This window comes from Pinus tabuliformis, chromosome 1_1 (assembly GCF_031772625.1).
Source record: "Pinus tabuliformis cultivar Carrire ecotype Pingquan chromosome 1_1, CPIR1, whole genome shotgun sequence".
Lineage (NCBI taxonomy): Eukaryota > Viridiplantae > Streptophyta > Pinopsida > Pinales > Pinaceae > Pinus > Pinus tabuliformis.
Window position 1 is genome coordinate 16,793,306 of NC_142297.1, and position 25,302 is coordinate 16,818,607.

Sequence of the window (25,302 nt, forward strand, 5' to 3'; positions counted from 1 at the left end):
ACCGCCCGCCTTGGAGATTTCTAATGATTTAGGCACATAACAACTAGCAGAGGCATTATAGACATATGGAGAGACAAGGATTGCAGAGCCGGAAGATTGAACAGCGGAGCATTCCTGCTAGTTTCAGATAGAGCTCCAGGGCTAGTAGTTCATCGGGAACGCGGTTAGGGCATGAAAAGCAGCGGAGTAAGCAGCAGCTTTCACATCTTTCCCTTCAGTCCATGCTCCGTACGGTTAACCAAGCACAGGCACTACTCGAGCATATGAATAAGATATTGGATAGACCAGGGGCATATGAAGTGAAAAGGCATGGGCAGGAGTTGGAGCATATCCCGTAGATCGATATTGAGATATAGGACCACCTGGTGAAGATAGGACGTAGGGTTGGAACAGAAGTTCGGGTACAAATAGAAGGGTTGGATACCACAGAAATTTTTCTTGGTTGAATTTCTTGTTCCTATCTTTCCAACCTCATTAGGATAAACACTTTCAAGTGTCTTTTTCATCCATTTTGGAGGACCTCTCTGAGATGGCCCGGGCTGCTCAGTTGGATGAGTTAGGACTGAATCAAGATAGAGGCTTCCAATTCTATCAATGACATCACTTAAAGTGTCATCAGTGGTTGGATCTTCATGTGGGAGAGAGAGTGCTTCAGAAGAAGATTCCACATATTCATCCAGTATAGTAATCCCCCCTTCAAGATATGGAATCTCATTATCAAATTCTTGAAATGACTTGGCATGTCTAAATCTATCCAAGAGATCAAACTGCCACTCAACAACATTGTCAACCTTTGAAGATTCAAGAAATATCATATCTCTAGACACTACAAACTTCTTATTAACTTCAGCATAGATACGATATGCTCTGGAGGTATTTGAATACCCTAAGAAGATACACTTTCGACTCCTTGCACCAATTTTGTTTCTATGTTCCTTAGGTATCAAGGCATAATAGGTGGAACCAAAGACCCTAAGATGCTTTACAAAAGGAATGTGACCATACCACATTTCATAAGGAGTCTTGTTTCTAATAGCATTTGATGGGCATCTATTCTTTACATACACAACACATAGAACTGCATCAGCCAAAACATAAATTTTACATTCTTGAAAAACATCATGGAACGTACCCTATTTAAAATTGTCCTCTTCATTCTTTCAGCTACTTAGTTCTGTTGGGGATTATAAGGCACAGTTGTTTGATGTTTGATCCCATGCTAGCAAAGATATTTTTCAAATTCATTTGAAGTGTATGATTTTCCATTATCAGTGCAAATAGAGCCAATATGAGATTGTGCATCATTTTTAATCCATGCATGAAATTTATTGAATGTTTGGAAAGAATCAAGTTTTTTCTTCAATAAATAAACCCAACACACTCTGGTGTAGTTATCAATAAATGTCATCATGTATTTATTTTCGTTTGCAGAAGGAACAGGCATTAGGCCACATAAGTCTAAATGAATAAGTTCAAGTTTCCTATGTGCTCTTGAATGTGAATCATGAAAATATTGTTTGTTGTGCTTTCCTAAGACACATGCATCACATTGCTTAAGTTTCCTAGGAATTTAGGCAAACTAGTAACACCACCTTTCTTCAACATACAGAGGTTGTCATAATTCAAGTGTCCAAATCTAGCATGTAATAAAAGACTTGATGGAAATATACCTTCATCATAATGAGAACTGTATGAGAATTTTTTAGCACGAGTAGAGGTACCTTTCATATTCAAAATTATTTCTTCTTCTATCCTTGTCATGACAAGTAAGTGATATGATGTTTTTCTGACCTCAACGTTGCCATCAAACATATGAATGGCATGTCCTTGTTGTCAGATGTGGACCAAAGGCAGCAAATTTCTCCTCGGCTGTGGGAGATATAAAACATCATGCAAAAGAAAGTTTGGAAGACCAGGAAATTTTATCCTAATTGTGCCAAGCCCGAATGGCTTGAGGTGACTTGTCAGCAAAGTATACTACTCCATCAACATTGTTAGTAAATTCTTCAAAAAAATCTCTTCTAAATTCATGTGGCGAGTTGCTCCTGAATCACGCAACCAATCATTTTTCAAGAAGCAAGTGAAGCATTAAACAAGTCTTTAGTTACTCTAATATTACAATTTTCCATGACATAGTGAGCATATTTGGGTGCTTTACCTTTCCCTTTGTCATTGGTTTTACCTTTGGCTTCATTTTTTTCCTGCTCAATTATGTCTAAAGGAAATTTACATGTGGATGTATCATGTCCATGTTTATTGCAACGTATGTAATGAAGATCAAACTTTTCTCCTTGAAACTGCCTGCCCCTTTCCTTCCCCAACCCCCCCCCTCGCTTCAAAAATTCCTTCTTCCTCTACCTCTTCGGCCACCTCTTCCTCTAGAAGAATCTTGTGCATGATTCTTCTCTTTATGTGCAAGACATACAGCTTCTTCAGAAGACTAAGGAGTTGTCTTCTTCCCAAAATCCTTCTCTCTCTCAGCAAACTTCTTCTCAAGGGAGTCAAAGGTAATCTCCTTGAAGTTTAAACTTGCTTGTAATGACTCAAGATAAGTTGAATAAGTGGGATATAGTTCCTTGACCTAAGCTATGAGTGGAATTTCTATCTGAACACTAGTCGTTTTGATATCATGCATAATAGATCTTACTTCTGATCCTAAAGCAAGAGGGTCATCATTTTTCAATTCAAAACTGAACAATTTAATCATCAATTTGATGACTTCAAGTTCAGAGTGCGAGCCATAGAGTTCCTTCAACTTCTTTAAGGCGTCAAAAGCATTTGAAAATAGTGAAAAATGGCGACTCGCCTCTTCATTTACAGATGTTGCAATCAAGGCATAGGACTTGTTGTTCTTGTTTTCCCAAATGGAAATCTCCTTATTTGAGGTGGGCTTTGCAGGTTCATTATGTCCTTCTCCTACACAAACTCCTTTCCACAACTCATTGAAAATGAGAGTGTGTTTTATCTTCCGTGACCATTCAAGACAGTTCTCTTTTTCATAAAGAACTACTCCAACAATAGATATTAATGAATCCATTTTTAAAATGTACTTTGGTGCCAATATATAAAAAAAAAATCCCTTCTTGTGGGAAAAAACTATAATTCTAATATATATAGCAGAGGTATAGATAGGAGAGGGTTATATGAGTGGAGGTCTTATATGGGGAAGGGCTATATGAAGACACGTTATATATGTTATATGTTAAAACGCATATGATTTTTGGTGCATGGGAGGGAGGTATGTTGACAGTGGCGGTGGGAGGTATGATACCAGTGGTATACACTAGCAGTATGTATTAAAAACAACACAACAATATATTAAAAATGAAAACCAGGAACGAGTATGGGAGAAACCATGGTTATATTAAAAAAATGCACCGCGTGGATGGGGGAGGCGATACAGCGTGGATGGCATGCCAAGAGAAACGTTCAAAGTGTGGTATGGCGACGCCAAAGCGTATTATTCAACATGGAGTACAAAGTGGGATCGGAAGCATGAAAAAATGCAATGTAAAAATCAAGAGCAGATTGGTATGGCAGTTGGGCGTGGAGTATGGAGTATTGGAGTATTGGTGTATTGGTATGCTATTGCAGTGGTATTACAGTGGTAATAAAAACTAAGTATTGTAGGCGTTATATAGTGGTATTACAATGGAAATAAAAATTGGGTATTGCAGGCGTTATATAGTGGTATTGCAGTGGTAAAAATCGTCAATAGTAAATGTATGGACCAGCGTTTTCATGAAAAATATAGCGAGGATATATATGAGCATTGCCAATGTAATGGAAAGGCATTAGGGAGGAGGTGGTATGTTCCACTGCGCAGTGGCGAGAACAACGTGGTATTGACCAGGCGGTATGGGAGAGATACGCAAGGTTGGGAGAGAATTCAACATATGCAACGAATTGGAGTTGTATTATGGATACAAATAATGTGACAGCGAAGATATGGAACGTTCATTAATATGAAAATCTAAATATGCGCTCATCGCACCACAACATAATCACGACTTCAATGCACCACAGCACCTCTAGGAAGCACGATCCTCTAGCAACCTTCAGAGAATGGAGCAATGGAAAAGGTGTTAGTTTTGCAAAATAAGCAAAACATAGGCAGGAGGGAGTTACAAGGGCATAGAGAGATGCCAAAAAATGGATTTGTCTTTGATACCATGTAAGGCCAGGAGGTAACTCCTCAAACTGAATTGTTTTTTTGCATTAAGGGTGATCATAGATATATACATGGAGGGAGAGACTCTTGGGATTCATCTCCCATTGTCTCTTCATATTCCAGCTCTCATTTTCTATTTACATTATTTTACATATTCACCCAATCCCAATGATGAGGTGTCAACAAGGAAGATCACCATCGCAGTGAAAGAATTTTTGATGTAGGTGACTGGGTATTTTTACGGCTACAAGCATACAAACAAATGTCCCTCAAGCAAGCTAAGAAGGATACCCAAGTACTATGGTCCTTACAAGGCATTGCAAAATATCGGTACTATGGCATACAAATTGGAGTTACCTGCATCTTCTCGAGTACACCCAGTTTCCTATATTTCATGCTTAAAAAATCTTATCGGTGACAAGTTCCCAGTTCAAACAATATTGTCAGAACTTGACGAAGAAGGAAAAATCATATTTCAGACTAAATCAATCAAGGAAACAAGAACTTGACAGCAACGGAATCAATTAATTTTAGAGTATCTCATTAAGTGGAAGAACTTAACCGCTGAAGATTCCACATGGGAGGATGATAATTTTATACAAAAACATCCATAACTACTCAAGCATTGAGGAAAACACTTTTTTGAATGATAGGGGCATGCCAGGTCCCTATAATACTAGTGTAACCCCAAATTGTTATTGTTAGTTCAGCCCCATATTGTTATTGTTGTGCTCATGTAGCCCTTATATTTTTATTCTTGTGCGCCATAAAAGTTCACTATTGTTATTGTTGTGCCCTTACATTATTATTGTTATGTAGGTTCTGATTATATTGTGACCCCTTAGACTCCTATATATACCAAGGACTTCTCATCATTTGCATCATCGAATAATTAATCATTTATGTGATGTAAAGGAGGTTTCCCCCTCGAAGAGGCTATTTCTCAAGTCGTTGACCTATATTTTTTTATGTTTTATGAGTTTGTTGCATAACACAAAATGCATCATACAACAATTTTTCATTTTAGCTAACAATCATGCTCAGTGTATATTCAAAACGCACCATACAACAATTTTTCATTGTAGTTAACAGTCACGCTCAGTCTATATTCAAAATGCATCAAGCATAGGAAATTTGATTGTACCAATTATATATGCATAAGTATTCAAAACATATATGTGTTGACTTTAGAAATTATATACACATAAGTAATCATATCATATACACATTGACTTTAGTAATTATATACGCATAAGTATTCAAACCATATATGCATCAAATTTAGAAATTATATACGCATAAGAATTCATATCATATTTAATCGCATGTCGCCACAATGCCCAACAATTAATTGTATTATTAACATCGAACCATGCACAACGTCACCAAGTGATTTCACTTTTAACAGATTATGCTACGGTGTTGACAATTCGTTCTGCGTCGAATTTTGATAGTAAACAAAGCATGGTCGATGTTTATTTTGGAGCGGAGGTGAGGCTAGACTAGGGTTTGAAACAGGGGGTGACAGAAGCAAACTGGTAACCATGGAGGGACAAGGAGGAGGGAGCTCCACTCCTTCCTCCAGTAATGTGGTCTCAAACAAATGCAGAAGGACAAGTTGGAACAAACAAAAAATTCCATGGATAATGAGACAAAAACCACTGAGACACAAGAGCCAGAAGGTAGTGGACCCCAGGAGGAGAAAGGGACCCACAAGGAGGTTCGAGAAGAAGCGAAAGCAGGAGACAGAGGTCAGAGGTTGGAGAGCAGAACTACAATGGGACCCTGCAAGCCCAAGTCTAATATTAAACCACGGGTGGTCCTAAATGATCCGGCTCTGCAGGAGCACAGAGATCACATGGCAACCTATGCGGTCATATGCAAGTTCATAGGCATTTGGCCTACGGAGAAAGTAATATACACCTGGATAAGAAGCACCTGGAAACCGAAAGGAGAAACAAATATACATCTAGGATCCAAGGGTTTCTTCACTGTGGTTTTCAAGAACCTGGAGGATAAAGATAGAATATTTGAAGGAGGACCTTACTTCTTTGCTGTTGCAGGCCTCTACATGTGACCTTGGACGATGAACTTTGTACCGGAGTGATAAACGTTCACATCGGTTCTGATATGGATTAGATTATATTCCTTACCTTTAGACTACTAGCTGCTGGAATCCTTAAAAGCTATAGGTAACAAACTAGGACATTTTATAAAGATATCAGAGGCAACTATGTAGGGTAAATACACATTCTTCGCTCGTATATGCGTAGAAATGGACTTATCGGGAGCACTCCCGGATGATGTCATCCTGGAAGTATATGATGAGGAATCGGTTCAGGTAGTCGACTATGAACACATCCCATTCAGATGCCGCAAATGTCATGAACATGAGCATCTCTTCAGAGAATGCCCACTCAACAAAAGAGAGGACAATCTGAAATGCAACATTGGTAAAGACCCTGAAGGTTACACCAAAGTGGCCGGTAAGGGGAAAGGAGGAGGAAAAAAGCACCAAAAGAAACCCAGTGAGAACAAACTACCAAGTCACAACAGTTTTGAGATTCTAGAAGAGGAGGGGGAAGAAAATGAAAAGAGTAAGGATATGGGGAACACGTCAACAGAGAGGGAAAGAGAGGATAACATGGAAATCATACAGGAAGACGAAGAAAGGAAGGAGGACCCACTAAACAATACACCATTTGGAGAAGACCAGGACATGACCCTAAGCGAAGGAGGAACGGAGGACCAAGGCCTACAGGAGATCCTTGAGAGGGAGAACCTGGAACTAGAGCAGTTTCTAGAATAGGGAACCAACAAAGGGATTGACTCTCTGCCACAAGAGAAGTTTGACAGAGTGCAACACCTCTACCTTAGAAGATCCCAAACAAAGGTTGTAGGATTCAAACGGAACTATCATATCTAACAGAATAAAGGTGTCAAACAGATGGAGATTACACGAAGATACTCCACCAAAAACCCAGAAAAGAAAAGAGGAAGAAGAAGACATAATGATCTCCTATCAGAATGTGGGAAACTCCTGATTAATTCAGGTAAGATGAAAGATCTTACCAGTTACTCTTTTACAAACACTTCATTATGAATCTCACAACTAGGAACATTAGGGGTCTAGGCAGCAAAAGAAAGCAAAGAAATCTCAATAATAGAATAAAAGAAGAAAAACCAGACATGGTTTTCATACAGAAAACCAAATGCTCATTAGAAAAGATCAGGGACCTTCACTGCAAATGGCTCAATAACTATGAGTAACTGGAGGTCAAAGAAAACAATACAGCCGGGGGAATTCTTACCCTTTGGAATCCTCAAAAATTTGAGATCACATATGCAAAAGCATCCAGAAATCACCTTTCAATGGTAATACAACCTCTGGGGGACAAAGATTGTTACTTGACCACAAATTTCTATGGTCCTCAGCTAATTGAAGACAAACTAAAACTCCTTATCTCACTAGAGGAACTAAGAGAAAGACACCCAATCACGAATTTGGGAGGGGACTTCAATATGATCATATCACTCTCGAAAAAAAAAAGGGGGAAGCAGAATGTTGGGATGAGACTCACTTACATTCCAGAACTTCTTAGACAACATGAGACTGGTGAGCATGGAGACAATAAATGGCATCTTCACTTGGAATAACAGGAGAGGGGGAACCACCCAAGTTGCATCGAAATTAGACTGATTCATAGTCTTGGAGGATCTCCTTCTCTCGGGTCACTCTATGACCACCTGGATTCTTCCTTTCGGTGGCTCAGATCACTGGCATGTACAGTTAGAAGCTTCTTGTATTGTAACCCAAAGAAGTAGACCTTTCAAGTTCGAAAATGCATGGCTCATTCATCCAAACTTCACCAATAATATCAGAAAGTGGTGGGTGGAAGACATGCCCACTCAGGGCACAAAAATGTTAATCATGCATCAGAGACTCAAACATATCAAACAAAATCTCAAATAATGGAACAGAAATGAGTTTGGCAACATTTTCGAAGCCAAAAGAGAAGTGGAAATGAAATTATAAGAAACTTATCAAATTCTCATTAAGGAAGGATTCATAGAGGAAAGGAAGGTACTGGTAGACTCTCTACAACAAGAATGGGACAATAGATGTCAGCAGGAGGAGATCTTCTGGAAACAGAAATCTAGAGTAAAGTGGATTAAAGAAGGGGAGAGAAATACCAGATTCTTCCATAAATCTACTATGAAACACAGGGCTCATAATAGAATCACAAAACTCCTAGATCCACAAGGGAAGGAGTTGAATACTCACAAGGAAATGGAATCGGTGTTGGTTCAACACTTCAAAAGCATAGCAGTGGAAACCTTGGCAGACAGATCTCAATCCATTAAGAACTTCACTAAGAATATTCCCAAATTGGTGACCAAGGAAGATAACTATAATCTCAATAGGCCAGTTACGGAGGAAGAGGTCAACGAAGTGATCAACAAGATGCACAACGAGAAAGCTCCAGGACCGGACGGTATCAATGTAGACTTCTTCAAAACATTCTGGGAAATAGTCAAATACGACATTCTTGAGGTGGTGGAGGACTCGAGAAAATCAAGAAAAGTTCTCAGAGTGATTAATGAATCTTTCATAGCACTAATCCCTAAACAGGAAAAGGCCACGACACCAGAGAGATTTAGACCAATAGCTCTATGCAATGTGGTGTACAAAATCATTTCCAAAGTTATTGCTAACAAACTCAAACCTCTACTTCCATTGCTAGTATCAGAGGAGCAGACTGGATATGTGGAAGGTAGATAAATTCTCAATAGCATCATCCAAGCGCATGAAGTGGTCCATTCCCTCAAGACCAATAAGCAAGTAGGATTAATAATACAGCTGGACATGGCGAAGGCCTATGATAAACTAAGCTAGAAATATATAAAGGAAATCCTTAAAGCTTATGGCTTTGACTTCAACTGGATAAAGTGGGTCATGGCACTGGTAACCACAGCATGTTTCTCTATCCTTCTCAACGGCTCACCCTCTACCACCTTTATGCCTTCAAGAGGCCTTAGGCAAGGCGATCCTCTTTCTCCATTCCTCTTCATTCTCATGATGGAAGGATTAGGCAGAATGATCAATGCAGCCAAGAAGGAAGGAAGAATCAAGGGGCTAAAACTGACTCAGAATGGGGAAGCATTGACTCATCAACAATTTGTGGATGACACTATGCTGCAGGGCATACCCACTGTCAAGGAAGCCAAAGCTTTCAAACAAATCTGAATGATTTGGCTAATGTTGTAGGCACAGAGGTAAGCCTTACAAAATCCAAAGTTTTCTTTTTCAATACGGAAATTTCAATCCAGAGACATCTCTCCAAAATTCTTGGTTTTCAATGAGAAAATCTTCCCTCTAAATATCTGGGTATGCCTCTCACTGACAAACCACTGAGTAAGGAAGTATGGGAGTCAGTTAAAAATAAGCTGAAGGACAAAGTCAACAACTAGACTAATAGATCTTTGAATTTAGCAGGAAGACTAGTTCTTATAAAGGATGTCCTACAAACCATTCCAATTTACATGTTCTCTTTCCTTCCAGTCCCTAAAGGAGGTTTACAGCAGATCAGAAACATACAAAGAAACTTCCTTTGGGGTAAAGGGGAAGAGAAAAAGAAATGGGCCCTGGTAGCATGGTACAAGTTCTATAAACTCAAAACCCATGGTGGTTTAGGTCTCCACGACCCGGACACCCTAAGTAAGGTCTTGGGGGCAAAGCTTTGGTGGAGATGGCTAAAGGAATCCAACAATCCATGGACCAAGTTATGGAAAAAAAAGTACGCAACAAATTGGCAAGAAAAGGACCACATTCAGATGTCGGGGCACATCAGGGGTTCTCATATTTGGAACAAGGCTTGGGAGAACAAAACATTAGTTTAGAATCATAGTTTCTGGGAGATCAGAAATGGGAATCTGGCCTGGTTCTGGGAGGACAACTGGCAGCAGGAACAGAATCTATGCAGAGAAAGTCTAGACATCATCAAAAATGACACCCTTAATAAAGGCCTCAAAAGGGTAAGTGACTTTTGGGATCAGTCAAGAGGGGAAGGGAAATGGAGATTCTGGAAGGTACCAAATTACAGTGCAGAGACCCCTTTGAGAACCCAAGCTAAAATTCTTGAAGAGATCTTGGAAAAGAGATAGATTTTAACATCAACTTCGGATGATCTTCTCATATGGGGCAGAAATAACGAAGGCAATTTCAACCTCAAAGAAGCCAAAAGAATAATCACAGGATTTGACTATTCAAATCCTGACAAGACTTGGAAAAACATTTGGAGCAATCCTCACTGGATGAAAATCAAAATGTTCATATGGCTAGTTCAACATAAAAAGATTCTGACTTGGGAAAAACTTAAAAAAAGAGGTTTTGCAGGGCCTTCTAAGTGCCATTTATGTGGTCTACAGGAGGAGACCATGGATCACCGTCTCAGAATGTGCGAGTTCACCTCCTCCATCTGGAACTGGGTAGCCTCTATCTTTAACCAAACAAACAGAAAGGAAAATGACATTACAAAAACTTTAAAGAACTGGAGGAAAGACTTCTCGGAAAATGAAACAGTCAATGTAGCTTGGACACTGATCCCTGGCTTCTTGATTTGGGATGTGTGGAAAGAACACAACAACATGATCTTCAAAAATAAATCAGGCTCAACTCAAGGAATTGTGGCTCAAATTCTAAATCAGCTCAGAGAAACAATTAAATTCTTTATGAAGCAACCTCTTGGGAAACCCCCTGTTCAAAGATACATCCACATCCTTGAACATTTGGGACTTCAGTCTTATGGTCCTATAGACACCAATAAGAAAGCAAGGCACATATCAGATATGAAAGCCTTCTGGTAACCCCCCCCCCATGGCTTCCTGAAACTCAACATTGATGGAGCTTCAAAAGGGAACCCAGGGGATGTTGATTACGGAGGAGCCATAAGAGATGCAAAGGGAAATATCCAAGTTATTTTTCACAACCATTTGGGGAGGGCTACCAACAATATGGCAGAACTCACGGGCATTAAGCAAGGCTTAGAAATCCTGACAGACTACAATCTACACAATACAATCATAGAGGAAAACTCGGAATTAATGATTAATTCGGTTTAAAAAATAAGCATTGGATCAGCACCAGATAAAGTTTCAAGGCACTAGCGGCTTTCACAGGTGTTTCAAATAGTTCAATCTCACCTCAAAACACTTAGAACTCTGAGCTTTGTTCATGTGCGCAGAGAAGCCAACAGAGTGGCGGATAGGCTAGCCAATGAAGGAGTGATCTACACAAGAGAAATCAAGTGCCTCTTATGGGAGTCTGTTCAAACAAGATAGCTTCGCGAGGACTGCAACACTCTGGCACATGAAGACAGGTAGCATTACCAAAACTCCAAGGGGAAACAGCCAGCAGAAGTCTCAGACGATAGAAGGCAAGGGCTCAAATTACAGGCAGACCAAGTTCTGGGCCTTGCAAAGGGATGGAAGGCAGAGAAGGAAAAGCATAAAACCAGAAAGTGGCTCCAGAGCTTCTCCTCAGAAAAGGGTGGTTTTGTAACTGTTACCAGAGTTATCGGAAGCCTGATGGTGCCAGAAGTGGTTTCACCGAAAAGCCTCCGATGCCACAAAAGGAGTTACACGTGGCTCTCGATAGGTTGAGAATATTGCCTTCATCAGACAGGTATCTCCTGCTTATCTCTTCAACCCAATATCCTTTATAGTCGTCATATCAGGTGGAAGCAGATCTAGGGCTAAGGATGGTCATGCTTGTTGGCGGTGGGACCGTGGCGATTTTACTACAGTTTCCCAGGTTATCGGGTGTCCCCATTACCATAAGCGCATTTTTAGAATTGCCTCCGATGCCATTGTTCATGCAACACATGGCTCCAGACAAATAAGGAATATCGCCTTCATCGTGCGGGTAATTATCGTGCATTTAGTCCGGCCGATATCCATCACCGTTGTCGGATCTGGTGGCAGCGGATCGAGGGCCGAGGTTAAACGGGCTGGTTGGTGGCTGGACCGTGATGGTTTTGCCATAGTTTCTCACGTAATCGGGCATCCGCTCAACCACGAGGGGATTTTCGGTAAAGCCTCTGATGCCATTCACCAAGTGACACGTGGCTCCAAGTATAATGCGAATACCGCCCACAACGAGCAGGTAATCCTAGTGCATATAGGTCGGCCGATATCCCTCACAGCCGTTGATTTCTATGGACGGGGATCGACGGCTCAGATTTGCAGTGCATGTTTTATCCGTATTTTCAAGGGAGCCACTCCTTAGCTTTGTTGATTGTAAAGTGTGTTGGGCCCGTAGACGGGTGAGTGCGCATGTGGCATTTGCCATCATGTATATTATGTACCCTCTTTGTTGCTTTAGTTGAATAGAAGGTTTGATTCCTGCCTGAGCAAAAAAAAAAGGACAATTCGTTCTGCATCAATTGATGACTACATTAGTCATATTTGCACAGTCAAACTACTATGACTACCAATCTTCATTTATCCATTAGTCGTTGACCCATTATGCAAATCTACCGACAGAATATGTATCCAAGTTTTAATGTGCAAACAAACTTCGTCCTTTGCTAAACCGAAATGTGACCATGTTATGAATAAACATATAGGAAATAATGTAAATGATAATAATCATAAATAATGATTAGTTAATTAGTAATTAGGTTGAAGAGTGATGTCTAAATGAGACATGATTCTCCATGAAGAGACACATGCTTCGTATATAAGCAACCCTCTCACTCTCATTGTATCATTCATTCATACATTTAATATATAATATTTGTATCATCATGGATATCTTTATATTCCAAGTTTTGTAGAGTATTTAATTGGAAGTACAAACTTTGTTCGCTTCATTTGGTCTCAGAGTTGTTCGATCCTCTGGCTGCTCCGCCGCTGCACAGAGCTTGTTCTCTGATCTAGGTATTTGACCATCAAATTCGTCAACCTAGTTGCAGTCAATCAAGCATTTTCTACGAAAAAGGAGCTTCTCCATTCTACTAGTGACTACTAGGCCCTTAGCCATTAAAAAAAATTAATAAACAAATAAATAATCAAAAAGAAGAATAAAAAGAATATATGTATATATATATTCACTTAAAAATAAAAAAATAAAATTAAATTTAAAATATTTACTATATAAAAGAAAAAAAAAATTAATTAAGGGTGAGTATAAAAAAAAACAGCAAAAAAGAGATAAAATTAAATAAAATTATAAATTAAATATACCTATCAGCGAACTCGTGGACTACATTATTGTCGTCATCCTCTAGTCGATATTCAACACACCACTGGAGCCACCAAAATTTAAACAGTCAAGCAACCTGCCCCTCGACAACATTTTTGCTACTCGTTGTCCCTTGAGTCGTCTTTCCCTGTTGTCCAACCGTCACGTTTTGTTGCATACCCTCCCTTTTGTTACAACATCCCATTCCTATTTTAACAGTCTGACTCGGTGAGCATTATTGTTGTGTGCCCACACATAGTCAATCTGGTCCTTGTTCCGTTGTCTCCACCGCCGCTTCCCGTAATTGAATCCATCAGTTTCCCTAGATGCATCCAACCATCTCAGAAGTCTGATAACCATCAATGCCCATAGTTATCCTTTAATGTGTCATGCCCATCAAATCTACAAGACTACCCTCTGATGTGCTACGTATAAACCATGAAAACTTTTATATATCACGCTGCTAGCCCACGTGTGCTATTAGAGCAATGCAAACAAGTCACACAACTCTCAACGGTTGAAGGTTAGTTGTGTATAATTATTTTGACGTGATATATGTCATTGTATGGTAGGGTTGACCACAACATAAATTTTTAATCATGACACATTTTAGGAGTGTTGTTCTGAAGACGTCAACATCGAATTCATAGGGTTAATTAGTTGGAGAAAATCAAACATGAAATCTATGTGAAGACATGCAACAGTTATCCCTTTGATTGAGGAAGTTATACCTTAATTAAGGATATCAGGATGAGTTTTACTTTGAGTTATAATTAGTTAGCCCAGTTAATTGAGTTAAGTCCAATTAGATTAGTTCCAACAGTTTGTGGAACTAATTGTGAGTTCAGTTAGTCAATGCATGCATGCATGCAACTAGTGTACTTCAGATAACTGGATATTCTCTCATAAATAACTCATGCATGTCAGTTCGGACAGAGACCCAGTTGAGATTAAAGGATGGGACAGTGTACTATCAGTTGTAGGAATATTCCCATGAGGATATCTCTTGCATGCAGAAGGAATTCTTTCCTTGAGGATTGCGCTATTATTTCAGAGGTTAATGAGTAGTGTGTGAGGTAATTACACACAGGTGGCAGCTTGAGGACCCAGGAGAAACTGCACAAGGAAATAGCAAGCTTGGAGGACTAAAGGAAGGCATATGTGTTGTCTATTCTGTTTATGAGCAGCAGTGAGGGATTGTATTGAGAGTTGGATAGCTTGAGAGCTAAAGCTTTGTGTAATCTTGAGATATTTCCACTTGTATGATAATACAGATAGCGGGTTTTTTAGCTGAGGCTTTCCCCAGAGTATTCTTCTGTGTTCATGTGTGATTGTTTCTTCTTCATCTGTTATATGTGTTCTATTTGATCTTGCTCAAAATCGATTAAGCTTCCGCAAGTTTGTTTGTAGAAATAGATCAAGTATTTTACTTTAGTATATTGCATTATCAAGTGATCTACAGTGAGAATTTCCACATGGTATCAGAGCAAAGGTGATCAAAGCAGAGAATAGTATACAAACAAGGGAGAAGTTCGAAGGTTGAAGTTATTGATTATAGAAATCGAATTCTTATCACATCTCAAAGTTCACCAATGGCTTTCAATGGTTTAAGACTCAAGTATGCCCTAGATGGCAGCTCGAATTATATATCCTGGAAGGATCACATGGAATCGGTATTAGAGGACAATGGTTTGAAGGACTTTATTGATCAAGAAGTCCCCAAGCCAACAGCAGCTAATGCCCAAGAATTGGCAAAATGGAAGAAATGTGTGGCTAGAGTGAGGAGGATTCTTCTGGAGGGAGTTCGAGACCATATTTTCTCGAGTCTCCATGGGAAGGAGACACCATTTCCAATGTGGAAAACATTAAAGGATCTATATCAGAACACCAGTGATCAGAGAAAGCTGACGCTGAAATACAAGCTTCGGAAAATCAAGTGTGAAAAGGGAGACACGATCTCTACATATCTGAACAAGCTCACCACCTGCAGGGATGAGCTTGGAAGTGTAGGAATCACGACAGCCAATGATGATATGGTGAGTCTTGCTCTCCTCGGTCTTCTTAAGAGCTAGCATAGCTACCAAGACTCGACGAATGGAAGAGAGAAACTGCCAGATTGGGAACGATTGTAGTCGGATCTGATGCAAAAGGAGATCAAGAGAAGCACCAGAGATGGTTCTTCATCAAAGCATGATGATGAAGAAAATCTAGCCTTAGCGAGTAAGGCGAGGAAAGGGAAATGGAAGGCTTCCCATTCCAAATCGAGTTCTTCCCATGGTGGGAAGAAGATTGAAAAATCTAAAGTGCGATGCTTTAACTATCATGAGGTGGGCCATTATGCAACAAATTGTCCACAAAAGAAATCTAAGAAGGGATCCTCGAAAGGATCAGATGGTGAGGCACTAGCCTCATAGTTCGAATTGGATTTCACCCTCATCAAATGCATGTTTTCATCAATGGTGGGTTGTGTTTGGTACCTGGACAGTGGAGCCTCATTCCACATGATTGGTGACAAGGGTTTATTCAGTACCTTGGAGGAGAAGGACCTTCAGATGCGCATAGATATGGGCGATGATGGAAAGTACCATGTTTCGGGTGAAGGCACGGTTGTGTTTTAGAGGAAGTATGGAGCTCCTCTCACCCTGACTGATGTAAAGTATGTCCCTGGACTGAAGAAGAACTTGGTATTCGTCGTAATGTTGGAAGACAAAAGATATGATGTAGTCTTTAGTAAAGGAAATGAATTCCTAAGACACATCAGCATGGGACATACCAAGAGGATTGGGATTCGAGTGAAGAATCTCTACAAGCTGGAGGTAGATGACTGTGCTGCGTTGAGTTCCAAAGCAGATTTGGTGCAAATCCAGGATATTGGCAAGCTATGGCATAGAATATTGGGCCACTTGCACCATGGGGCCTTGAAGATCATGCAGCAGATTTCTACCAGACTTCCCAAGGGTAAACTTGAGCAAGTGGATACATGCAAAGGTTGTACCTTGGGTAAGTATGCAAAATATTCCTTTCAAGATCAAGACAGTTGAGCTGGAGCAATCTTGGAGCGCGTTCATATAGATGTGTGTGGACCATTCTTGACGGTCTCCACCACTAAAAAAAGGTACTAAGTTATTTTCATTGATTATTTTTCTCATAGATGTTGGATCTATGCCATGCAGAAGAAGGATCAAACCTTCTCAAGGTTTTGTGAGTTCAAAACCTTGGTTGAGAAAGAATATGGAAAGAAAATCAAGGCCTTGTGAAGTTACAATGGTGGAGAGTATGTCTCTCAAGAGTTTAAGAACTTATGTGCAGCAGAAGGAATTAAACGGGAGTTGACAGCACCCCATAACACACAGCAGAATGGGGTGGTCGAAAGGAAGACCAGAACTATTATGGGAGAAGCTCAGGTGATGCTGCATGACCAAGGCCTACCACTTCATTTGTGGGCTAAGCCATGCAACACAGCGGTATACCTACAAAATAGAAGCTTACATCACATATTGGGGATGAATTCACCAGAGGAGGCTTTCTCTGGGAAGAGACCAGATGTGAGTCACTTCAGGATCTTTGGCTCATCGATATTTTTCCATGTGACCAAAGATGCCCGAAAGAAGCTAGAGCCAACAACAAAGTTGGGGATACTTGTGGGGCACACTGATACACACCACAACTATCGGGTGTTCTTGCCTACCAGTCAGAGGACAATGGTACGCATAGATCTAAAGTTCAACGAGCAGAAGGTGTTAGGGTCCCACCCTAACCCCCTTATTTAGGTATTAGGATCGAGTCATAGTCAAGAGTCAATCAAGCCCACATTAATAATTGTAATTGGTTAACCCGCAATTAATGACGAGACCACAGTTAGTTGCAAATGGGCCGTAGTATTAGATAGATGGTAATAATAAAACCCATGGTATTGATCCTTGGTATTGCATGTATGAGTCATATATAAAGGATAGAGACTCCCTGAGAGGAGCATCGTGTCTTATTTTTGTATCGAGCTTTGCTCTATTGGAGGTTGCCCCCTCGAAGAGGCCAATGAACATTGCTTTGTCAATAATAAAGTATTTGTTGTTGTCTCTCATTGTTCTATGTTCTGGGTATCTTTCTTCGCATATTCTGTATTTGGGTATCTTTTGCAGGTTAAGAGAATAACAAGTGGTATTAGAGCACTTTCCAGGGACGGTGGGATCTCCATTTCATAGAAAAAAAAATGGCTAGAGACGTGTTCCGGCGTCTTTAAACCACGGGATCTGTCGTTGAGCGCATAAACCTGCGGATTTGGGGAGGCATGCACACAGGAAATACAAGAGGTGGTCACGCTTGTTGGACTCCCTTGTAACCCCTGTGGGTACCCGTTCGAGTAGTAGCGCATTAGACAGAACCGCATACGGACTATCTTCCAAGTACCTTCTAGGTATATCGAAAGCCCCCTAGCTCCTCTGCAACCTCGCCATAGATAAACCTTCGGCCGTCTTGCTACTACAGTACACCGAGAACAGCACTCGGAGAGATTACTCGCCCGTACGATAGGGTAGTCGGGTTGTACGGCTAAGGGTACAGTTGATCCTCCTTAGTTAGAGCCCTGAAACATTGGGCCGAGTACTACTGTCAGACCCTTATGTATATTGTGATGTGTAGCACCTGACACTCCTCGAGACCATAGTTCCCTTTTCTATCTGGGGATCACGCATCATATCTGCCAGATCAGCGCGCAAAGAGGTGCAGCAGCAGCAGATATCAATCTCGTAGTTCTGAGTTAGCATACCAGCCACTCCAATCTATTAGATCCATCAGATCTGCAGCAGCAGTCTGTTTCGCCGCCCAGAGCTATCCGATCCGCCATTCAGATCTCTCAGATCCACCAGATCTGAGTCGTTGTGAAGGGTTCTTATACCAGGGTATAATTTTCGCAGGACTTTTGGCCACATTAACATTTTGAGGATTTGGCGACTGCAGTATTGATAAGGAAGGAGTAAAACTCTGTTAGGAGTTTTTAGAAAAAAGTCTAAGATCTCCCGGGGCGCTTATTGGTGATCTAGCCCATCAGAATCAGGACGACGAGCTGAGCACAGTGGTACCATTCAATTCTTAGTGAAAAAAATTTTAGGCGGTCCCAATTTTCAAAAAACATCAGGTCGGTGCATGGTAGAAACTAGAGCTCAAGCAATGGCCAATGAAAGTATGGACAAACTTGAAGAATCCGTGAAAACCCTCCATATTCAGCTTAACCGACTAACTAGCCTGGTCGAGAGCATAATCCCGAAGGGCAAGGAGCAAGCCCGCGAGGAGGCATATAATGGCAATGGACATAGTGAGGGTGAGTCTAGCCACTCTCCTCACGTCTAGCACACCCACCAACAACCCCGTCAGTGACCTCCCAAGTTGGATATGCATAAATTTGATGGTTCTCACCCGTCAGCATGGATAGCACAAATGGAGCAGTATTTCAATCTGAATAACATCTTAGATGATGTGACTCAGCTTATGGTGGGGAGCATGTACTTGGACAATGAAATGTGGCAATGGTGGGAATGGCATCAACGTTGCAGTGGACCTTTTCTGACTTGGACCAAATTCAAAAAAGCTCTTCAAGACCGCTTTAACCAGGAATCTTCTTTTTTGGGTCGTCTTACTAAGCTCCGACAGACTGGTACAATGGATGAATATATTACAGCTTTTGAAGCCTTAGTTTTCCGCACTTGGGGTCTCTCATATGTGTTCTACACGGAATGTTTTATCAGCGGTCTTAAAGAAGCCATCAAAGCCCAAGTCCTACTGCACCACCCTCCCACATGGACAGAGGCTTGCAAGGTAGCTCATAACGTGGAACGTGCATTAGCAACCCAGTACAGTCGCCCAAATTTCTCCGCTAAAGGTCACCCCCCACAGGCTCACAACACGACTCAAACACTTAAGGTCCAAAAGGTGTCACCTGCGAAAATGGCCGAAAGAAGAAAGCAATGACTATATTACTACTGTGATGAAAAATACTCCCCAGGTCATAAATGCAAGGAGCCCAAATTTTTTCAAATTGATGCCACTGACTACAGCTCAACAGAGGAAGATCCACCACTTGAGGAACATGAGGTGCTAGAAGAAGACAACCAAAAGGACAATGTCTCTGACGAACCAGTTATTTCGCTGCATGCTTTGGCAGGGATTTCTTCACCTCAAACTCTCAAAATCAGAGGTTTTATTAAACATCGCCCAGTAGTAGTCTTCATTGATAGTGGAAGTACACATAATTTCATCCATCAAAAAGTCACAGAAGCAGTGCATTGTTTTGTACGACCAGTTTCTAACTTCCAAGTCCAAATTGCAGATGGGGGCACAATGAAATGTGAAGGCCGCTGTGAAAATGTCAAACTTCAAATGGGGGATTATCAGTTGAAAACACACATGTTTGCCATACACATGGGAGGTTACGACATTGTCCTCGGCGCTAAATGGCTCCGCACTCTTGGGCCAATCACAATGGATTTCCAGGAGTTATATATGAGTTTTAAGCAGAACAACTACACACATACCCTCCATGGACTCCAGGCCGGAGCCCCCTCTATCATCAGCTCGCATAGGATGGAAAAATTGTTAAAAAAGGGCAATCATGGAGTTATAGCTCAATTTAGTGCCATCCAGGTAGTCGAAACCAAGTCTCTGCCAATTCATCCTGAGATGCAACAGATTTTAAATAACCATATGCCAGTCTTTGACAAGCCTCATGATCTTCCACCCTCGCGAGGGGAACGTGATCATAGCATCACCTTGGTTCCAGGGGCCCAACCCCCAAATGTGCGCCCATACAGATATCTGTTCGCCCAAAAGAATGAAATAGAAAAAATAATCAAGGAACTTTTGGAAGCAAGTGTCATTCGTCCCAGCATTAGTCCTTATTCATCCCCAGTGGTAATGGTGCTCAAGAAAGATGGGGAGTGGCGGATGTGTCCCGACTTCAGGGCCCTCAATAAGTTGACAGTCAAAGATAAGTTTCCCATTCCGGTGGTTGACGATTTGCTGGATGAACTCAATGGGGCTCAATTCTTCACTAAGTTGGATCTTCGCTCAGGCTACCACCAAATTCGCATGAAGGAAGTCGACATTCCAAAGACTGCTTTCAGAACTAATGAAGGCCATTATGAGTTCCTGGTCATGCCATTTGGTCTTTGTAATGCCCCCTCTACTTTTCAGAGCCTTATGAATCACATTCTCAAACCATATCTCAGGAAATTTGTCCTTGTCTTCTTCGATGACATCCTCATCTATAGTTGCACTTGGGCCGCACATCTTCAGCATGTAGATCTACTCTCGCAACTGCTCCGCAAGCATAAATTATTTGTCAAGATGTCCAAGTGTTCGTTTGGCATGGAAGAAGTTGAGTATTTGGGCCACATTGTGGGGCGTGAAGGTGTCAAGGTGGACCCCAAAAAGATCCAGGCAATGCAGGATTGGCCTAAACCTAAGACCTGGAAGAGCTTGAGAGGATTTTTGGGTCTCACAGGCTATTATCGTAAATTTGTATGCAACTATGGTCGCATAGCGAAGCCCCTCACTCAACTCCTAAAGAAAAATTTATTCTTCTGGTGTTATAGACAATTTTGTGCCTTACAGCAACAAGCATGAATTGTCAATAATCCAAGGGATCCAAAGTTCCCTAAACATGATGTTCCTACCCCTAGAGAAACAAGGTCAGCAAACCAACAGCTCTCAGATTAGTTCTCCACCTGAAAACACTCAAAAACAAGAAATCCTAAAATCAAAGCAGGTGCTCCACTAGGTTTCTGCGCTGAAACTCAGTTGCTCCATGGTTTACCTGCGTTGCAAAGCAAGTGGGACAAAGGCCACCTGCGCTGAGTGAGAAGGGACAAGTGGCACAGTGAGTCATTGCTTTGGAATCTTCCAAAAATGACACTTGGATCAGGTATTTCGCCTTGTGATGAGTCAGAGGCTCTGTTTCTCCAAGTGGAAGCAAAGTTCTCCAAGTGGACTCAAGAACTGAAGATCAACTAAAGATTAACTGAAGAGAGAGAGGACACAAGGCAGCTACACATCAGTTGCAAGCTGACTCATCCTTTCTCAATTCATCTATATATTGAGCTCTCTCCTATGAGCTCAGCAGGCTGGAATTTTGTGCAAAGTAATGATATGCTGTTGGTTTCATTATTGAGTTATTGGGTGATTGTTTGAGAGAGGTGAAGAAGAGCAATTCTTTCTGCTGGGAGGTGTTGCTGGGTTGGAGCCTTCAATGGTTGTAATACTCTCAGAACCTTTATTTCTTCATTAATAAAAGCTATTGAGGTTCTTCTATGTGATCTTGTTTCAATTATATATTGTGATGATTGCATGTTTAGTTTACACTAATCCATGAACCAGTTATGATTGCATGTCTCTTGTAGTTTCCTTCTTTTTTATTTTGCAGGATCTCATTGTAGCTGGGCGAGCGGAAGAACAAAGAGCTAGGAGCAAGCGGCCAAATAGAAGAGTTTGGATTCGACATTAAGCGCAAGGCAACGGTTAGTGCTTTCTCCATTCTCTTTTGCTTTCATAAAGAAGTAAACCTTAAGTAGTTTGTTTTACAGTTGTTGCTAAGGAACTGTCACCCTTAGAGTGGGATAGGGTCATCCGAGTCGGATACTTTTCCCTACAACAAACTGGTGACTCCGCTGGGGATCGTATCTGTTTGATTGTGTTTGTAGTATTTTGCTATTCATTTCCTGAACAAAAGAGTACCAAATCGAAAAGTTTTTGACTATATCAAAAGCGAAGTAGAGGGCAGCTACTCTTGCTCATTTTCTGAGCAAATTCATGATTTGAAGAGCTGATCTACAAGGATCCTTGTAAGCTCTTAGTGATAGCTTTGCACCTTCTTAATCATCCCTTTGAGTGTGCTTGACTGATTGCTTCTGATTTGAGCAAAAACCGTGCATTTTTGAGAAAATTATGACCCGGAAACTGTGAAAACGCAATTCTCGTTTTCCAAAGCAGGTAGTACACAGGCTACCTGCTTTGCAACGCAGGTCCCGAAGGGGCTACCTGCGCTGAGAGCCAGTTTGGCTGTGCAGAGCCTGCGTTGGCCCAAATTTGCCTAGTGCATTTGGGGTTTCCTCCTTTCTCTTGCCTGTTTTCACTTAGTTTGGCTGCTAGGTGTCAGTCTTGTGCCTGTTCTGAAACCAATATTACTTGCCATCATTCTGCCTCTGTTATATAACGAAATTGTACTTGTTCTTTGTATTTCTTACTCATTTACAATTTCCCATAACGAAAAGTAAACGAGTCATGCTTTTGGCCTCTTAGATCTGAACCTGTGTTAGGCATTTTGCTGGTCTAAAGAGTTAGCTTGTTTGCTGTCCATAGCTGATTAGTCATTTTACTTTCGTTAGTATGGTTTGATTTCATGTATTTCCAGTGATTAAGCAAGTGAATCTTAAGGTGTCTTTTGATTTTGGACAAACTTGTTTACTTTTGCTTTAAATCGAAATCAAAGTTATATAACCACTTTCTTTTTGTAATCCATATACATTAAGAAAGGGAAAAGAAAATACATGCATTGTGCATTTTGCATTTGACTGTGTGCTTGACGATTTAGGAAAGATTTGCATTTTAGTGTGTGCTCTATGATCTGTGTGAAAAGATTTGCCTTTCTTTTCCCTCAATAGTTAAGGTTTTCAAAGTTGAAAGATTGAAAAGTTTGCTTCTCATCTTAGACTGCATTCAGGAATTTGTTATATACATCTCGTGGTGATCCTTAAAGGCAAACTGATAAGCAAGATCAACATTAAAATAAATCCAATTTACATAACAACGCTTTGTAACATAACGCAAACACATAGAGTTCTAGGTAGAGACGTGTTCCGGCGTCGTTAAACATAGTGACTGTCGATCTCTACGAAGGTGGGTGATTCCTCCTGAGAGTCGGTGGCACTAATACGGACTTGTGCTCCCACGTACCGTCGCGTATATATTGGGAGACCCCTATAGGCAATTATCCTTTATCCATAGGAAGCCGTGTCGGCCGCCCTACTGATCGCGATGCAGTGAACATAGCATTCACGAAGATCGACCACCCGTACCGTAAAACGTATTCTGTGGTTTCGCGAAAAGTTTGGCACACCCTCTGCCTAGATCTCCAGAGAAGTTTCTTTTGGCCTTTTTCAAACTCTATAACTGAAAAAGTCCATCCGAGCATTTGTCACTTCGGGCTCGTTAAAACATCGAAGGCGACTAGAGTCATCTTTAGCTTTTTCTCGACTCTTAAAACATGAAAAAGCAAGTTTGTGTCTAAAAGCGTCGTTAATAAAATTTATTTTAAGCGGAACATAATCACCTGTTATTCCCACGTTGATCTTTCAGTTGAAAAGTATGGAGCCCACCAACCAAGGAAATAACCTTGGTGGAAGTCCAAATCCCTTCTCCTCTTGGGGAGATGTTGGTGCGCCTCATATGGCAACATTGTCACTTCCAGGTTTGACAATTGGCCTACCTGTATGGCTCTTTTCAACTAATGTAGTCCAGATCGCCACTAATCCTGAGCAGTCGAATCAACGGTCAGAACAGTCTAGAGCTACCCACCAGCCTTCCACTTCTTACAATTCTTCATCTGATCCTTCATCTTCACAAGGTAGAGCCGGCAAAAGTCAGCCTCCCATGGAGAAGAAGGAAAAGAAGAAAAGAGAAAAGAAGCAGAAGGGGCCTATGGCGAAGGCGACTGGGGGCAAGCAAAAGACAGCTGACAAAAACCCACACACTGCACCGACCGGGCCTAAATCACCATGTGTCATTTGCAAAGGGGCCCACTTCCATCGTGATTGTCCCTGTATTCCCCGGATACTAAGGGACTGGTCCCCAAGGTTGCACAATCCGGTAGCATCAACCTCTGGTAGTCATGTTGATTGCAGTCCGTCAACTAGCGAGAGTGAAGGACGAAGAGGGAGACCAAGATCACCCTGTATATTGTGTGAAGGCGATCACGCCATCCACAAATTTCCATTCTTAGATGAGGCAAAGAGAGTTTTGGAAGATCGTCTAGTTTCACCGTTACGACTTCCTCCTGGATACCAAAAACTCGCGCCTAATCCCTCGGTAGTTGAAAATCCAGCTGACCCGCTCAAGTGGTCAGCTGAAGTGTCGGTCATTGAAAATGAACCTTCTGAATCCAAAACAGACGAAAGTCTAAAGGTCGAAACGGCAGTCGACCCCGTTCTTCCTTCGGAGGTTTCATCCTCCAATGACCCCGTCATTGAAGACCCATCTTCAAATGACACCCTCACTGAAGAGGATAAGGATGACACCGTCCATATTCTTTTCATCAACACAGACTCTGATGAGCATCAGGGCAATGCGCCCATTCCTTTATCGCATGAAGGAACATCGTCAGGGTCGTATCCGACCGTATATTCGGTCCCACCACCAAGCAACCTAGTTGTATCCTTTGATTGGAATCAACTAGGCAGACCCCGGTTACCAGCCAGTATCCCATTCAGAATCATAGTCCAAATCTACAGAATGGTGATGGCTGGAACTATCATTGATGAAGGGGCATCTGTGAGTATCCTTTCCTCTGTTGCTTGGAAAGCACTGGGTTGCCCGGCGCTTTTACCTGAGATGAGAAATCTATCAGGTTTTGATAAAGGAACCAGTCACCCGTTAGGGATTCTCCCCAATGTTCCAGTTACATTGAAAGGGAAGACAGTTCATATGAACATCATGGTCGTCCAGGGACCCTTGGTTTATAACTTACTCCTTGGACGAGACTATATATATTGCATGGAGGCAATAGTGTCCTCGCTCTTTAGAGTCATGTGTTTTCCGCACGAAGGAAGAATGGTCAAGCTCGTAGACCAACTTTCATTTCCAGGATCACGCATTGCAAATAGTCAAATACCATCCCTTAACG